A 5,540-nucleotide genomic window follows, 5' to 3' on the forward strand; every position below is an offset into this window, starting at 1 on the left:
TAATGCTTGAAAGAAGTTTTTAACGATTAAATATTTAAGAAATACGATATGTACATAAAAAGTACCAAATTTTTAAAGATCCACAATCTGAGATTTAATTCCTATGATATTTGTGAAGTGTGCCCACTTCCTTTTCATTGTTAAATATTTTTATTTAACGATGCCAATGATTTCGCAATCGTTCAAATCGTTGTTTTATGTGAACGCGTATTAATAAATACGCAAGTACGTAATAATGAATTACAATTCAAATAAATTAAACCGCAAATGTACCAATGTCGTAATTTGAAAAGGGTGTTAATTATTATTTATACTGTTCTCTATTTTCACTTCACACTTATCATAGTAATTTCTCCATATTGCGTATATATTAGGATACTTGATGAAATTGTGAAATTACATGGTTTCTTTAGTTTCTCCATTGCAAGTACCAAACTACGAATGCTGTCGCACGTATTAATCGAACCTAAGTAGATGACTAATAGACGACGTATGTATCTATAAATATAGTACCTATAAAAACAAATCAATAGTGTAACCTTAACTCTTACGATTACTACGATTTTCGTATATTCTAATTGTTCCGCTCATTGATCCAAAATGAGCACGGTGCACCCTATTTCTGAAGTATATCTGAATGCATATTCGTAATAACGTGTTACGACACGATCAGAGTCGAAACGCGAACGATCTTTTTTTTTTAACTTCGTCACATCCTAATGAAGTCAAAACAGTACGCTTAATTCTTTGTTCGATAGAGACGCTATTTACGTGAATTATCACTTATCGAAACAATAGATATAAAAGTGTCAACGAAGATACTGAATCAACAGTGATATTTAAAAATAAAAAAGAACGTGAAAATTTCTTTCCCCGTAAGTCATATACAGGGTGTCCCAGTTTTTTCCGATCGAACTTTGTCATTATGTTCTACGGGTATAAGTAAGAAAAAAATGTTATACAAGCATAGGTCGTTTGAAGCTTTGTTAAAAAGTTATAACAAGAGTACGAAATACGAAGCGAATGGTAACGAACTTGCGGTTAGAATGGCACTAACAGAAGTTACATTCAACACTAGATGTCGCTGATCTATTCATATTTTGTATCTTAATAACCGCACACCCGTTATATTTCGTATTTCGTATTATCGTTATAACTTTTTAACGAAGCTTCAAACAACCTATGTTTATATAACATTTTTCTCTCACTTATACCCATAGAGCACACTGACAAAGTTTGATCGAAAACAATTGGGACACCCGGTATGTTACATCGGAACGAAAGCTAACACGCATAGTAGCTGTATATTATTCACATTGAAAAAATCTATTTCGGTGAACGTGGAATATGCCTCGTCAATCGTAAAAGTATAAAATTTCACCCACAATGTTGGAAGATTTTACGCTTCGTTTTATGGAATCGATCTGGAATGAAATTCCGAGCATATACGAGGGACGAGGACTGTCGAATAAAGGATTAAGCATCGCTAACGAAATTTTTGAACCAGCGAATAATTGAGTCAGCGAAGACTCCAATATACATAAATATATGTATAATTTACGAATCTATAAATATCTCCTATAATCATTATGTACATCGTAGTAAATGATAATTAATGGGCTAAATAAGCGATAACGTTATTTTTATTCTTAACTATACAGGAGTGTGTACGTTCTCTGCCGAAAGAACGGCTGAAATGTGAAATTGTATTATCAGTGAAAGCGGGGCTCATGCTGTAATCCATTTATCGATCGGTCGACAAGTTTATTTAATTAATCGTTCTCTGGTTAATTCCCGAAAGAAAGGAAAGAAAAACAACGAACGAATAACACCGGTGTATCATGATTTCGGCTCCGCCCTTTTATTTCAACGCGAAACCGTTGTTAAGATTAATTACACGACGGGACGATTATCGTCAATTATTCTGCCGCTGTATACTACGTACGAATATGCATGTTGCGCATGTCATTTGAGATTACGCGATGAAATGATAGGTTTCCGAACGATTACCGAGCAATTATTAACTTGGACGAGTATGTATTCTCGAATGCGCGCCGCGTAAATTATTATACCACGGAAAGACAATTTTCTGGCAGTCCGATAGTCGCAACAAGTTCAAGAATACCTATATTTCCTAGCATTTCTTTATTTCAAAATTGTTTTCCATCTTATTTCACCCTAAGCAACGCGTTATCTCCGTTTAATCTTTCGACAGGGAGTCATTTATGTAATACTTTCACGAATCACCTTGTTATTTATGAACTGCGTGAAATTATCTTATATTGGGTCGTCCGGAAAGTTCGTAGCGAAATGTAAAGAGAATTCAAACTGACGTGTCTCTGTTTCTAATCGAGATAGCGTCAAAAACCAAAATGTATTTTACTCGTTATTCGAAGACGAACCCAACGCACTTCTCACGTTATTCATAAGGTGAACGGGGAAGTACATACCGGGTGGTCCGGAAAGTTCGTAGCGAAATGTAAGGAAAATTCAAACTGACGTATCTCTGTTTCTAATCGAGATAGCGACAAAAACCAAAATGTATTTTACTTGTTATGTACCCATAAAATTACTCCTAAAGTGAACTGTATTTCCTGCGATGGAGCGTTGGCCACGAAAAATTCAACATCCTCGCTCCACTGCAGAGAACATAGGCTCGACTTATATCCATCCCTGTTCATCTTACGAATAATTGGAGCAGTGCGTTGGATTCGCCATTAACTGTCGAGGAATGTACCGTTTAACTTTTGTTACTGTGTCAATTAGAAACAGAGGTACGACGGTTTAAATTGCGCTACTTCCCGGACAACCCGATACTTTATGTTTGCGAAGAAAGAAATAATAAACGTAAACGTAAAAAAATCGTCGAGAATCTACGAAAGTTAATAATACACGGTGAACGTTTTGGAGAAACGCTTGTCGTTGTCGTTAACTGCGAAAGAGTGAAAGACTAGAGAATATCGAAATTGAAAAATATATTGGAATAAATCTTGAACATCATAAATAGCCTTACTCTTTGTGACTATTAAAGCGTTGAAACGGTTGTTTTCCGTTGCTGTAACCAGATTCTGAGACTTACGTTGTCCATGATCAACTTTTCACTATTATACATAATTATAATTTGCACCACTTTCTATTCTACTGTATCGTATCGTGCTTACCAAAAATATGTACACTTCAATTTTTCTCGCTTTTTCACGACTGTTTTCATTAGTATGATAAGTACTATATTAACGCAGTTAACATATCGAAGCAGTGTCCCTTAAAACTAAAAAAAAGAAAGGATTGTTTCTCGTGTGAAATCATTTAAATGTTTTTTAATATAGTATATTGTATACAAGGTGTCCAAAATTTATACAACGAAAATATACATTGTAAAATTTATAAGTAGAGGTCGATATTAAACGTTCTGTACGTAACAGTCGATAATGATTGTTGGACTAGAAACCGATAGCAGCATGAGACCTGTAACGAACAAAGAGAAAAAAAAATCAATTGCCTCCAATCCTTAATAATCATAGCTTTAAACGAAGAGACCAAGTATGTAAGGAAGAGTTCATATTCTCTTACAAAGGGTCAGTTTTAAGAAGTCCCGAATTAAGCAATTTTTGCGAAGAAAAAAAAAAGAGAGAGAGAGAGAAAAATGGTACAGACGCGTTTCAAAGCGGCTGTAGTATTTCTGTATATATACATGTACTTAGGCTAGAATTCTGATCATGTTTCTCCAAAGCAGATCAGCGCTAATATGAAAACGGTCGTTTGATCGACGCCGCTTGCACAGGGTTATGCAAGTTTTCTATCTATTGCCTGGAAACTCGCGTGGAAAATGTGTGAGAAGGGGAATGAGTAACTTGTACACGACGAAAAAGTAATTGGTGAAATTCATATCTGCGACGATGCCTAGCGAAATCGCTACCGAAAAAAAAGAGGAAAGAATTTTTGTTAGAAAACATGCGTGAAAGATTTTGCATCCAAGAAATGATGATTTGTTAATTTATCTCGCATAGATGCGTTGAAATATGTATATATCGTATATTGTACGAGAAAATACCACGAAACAGAGAAGACGGTTAGATTGTAAAAAGTTTAATAATGGAAAAATATTCTCTCGGCGTATATGGTTCGTGTAATTACGCAAGCATCAGTTTTTAATATACTCGTTACTAAGATTTCCGTTCCTCTGTGGATTAAACAAGAATAATAAACCGATGTACGCAACTGAATAAAACAGAAGAAAAAAGACAAGCTTCGACCCTTTCACACGTGTAATTCACAGGCATATTATGTATTTAATCGTATTCAGTAGTTATATACATGAATATAATTTTATTAAATAAAGATTATTTAACGACTGCTGTAATAACGAATGCTAATTTCGTAATTAAATATATTTGACATACTGTATTGTCTGTTAGAAGAAATTAAACAAGTTTACATATATTATGCGTAGTAGATCCTTATTTAAATATGAAATGAAGAAATTCAAATTTGTATATAATCCAAGAAATGAGAAATGTCGTTTATATTAGAGTACTATTAACGTTTGAATTTTTTTACATAAACAATTACATTTGTATGGTATATTTAACGATAAGAAGTGTAGAAATTATTACTGTACGCATGTAAACGGCAAATACACTGTCTCGAAGATAGTGAATGCGCTGAAAGGGTTAACATGGCTTGATACCATCTGTAATTTCTTGTGGCTGAACGATGGTTACCTCAAATTGTCAAGTTTCCTGCGCCGCGCCGTTTGAAAAATTCTCATTCGTAAACATATCATGTGTCAGGTAGCGAATTCTTGAAAGGAATCGCGTTATTTTACAAGGGCCATCTAGTCTGTATAATATATTTTCGACTATCAGTTACCGAAGAATTCAATGATAACGTAGGTATCTGTAATGTGACATCGTTGTGCATAAAAGAAGGGAAAAGAAGATGTTAAATAAAAATTATAACAATGGAGGAAATGTAAGAGTAAAAGTTGGAAAAATTGCATTTATCTGTAAATCTTTGTAACTAATTTCTCTTCTTCTAGATAAATGGGCGAAATTACTCTTTTTATCCGATCAGTTCTGTCACGCATACTGTACTAATTTAATTTGTGGCAAGTAAAAGTAAAAAAAAAAGATGAAAAGAATATAAATTTACAGATACTTAACGCAATTCGTGTCATTCTGTGCCCTTAACACTTTCTTTCCAGGATATCTTCGAGTAAGTGTAAGTATTGTAACAAATATTATTTTATTAAACGTCAGATATTGCTACTTTCAGTCGCTGGAAAATTTGTCACAAACTATGAAAAATTAAAAGAAACCGTTCAAGGTCGTTGAAATAAAATGTGCTTGACCTAGATAATTTCATATTCATTGCACGCACACTGTAAGCCATAGAGACAATACCAAGCCTCATGAAGCTATACAAATACATACACTTTCTAAGAACTGTGAATAAAAAGCGCACTTTTCTATAAGCGGAAAGAAAAACTGATACCAAGAAATATTACATAGTTTAATGAGGTTTTTTTTATTCTGTTTTCG

This window comes from Habropoda laboriosa, unplaced genomic scaffold (genome assembly GCF_001263275.1).
Source record: "Habropoda laboriosa isolate 0110345459 unplaced genomic scaffold, ASM126327v1 scaffold317, whole genome shotgun sequence".
NCBI classification, from domain to species: Eukaryota; Metazoa; Arthropoda; class Insecta; order Hymenoptera; family Apidae; genus Habropoda; species Habropoda laboriosa.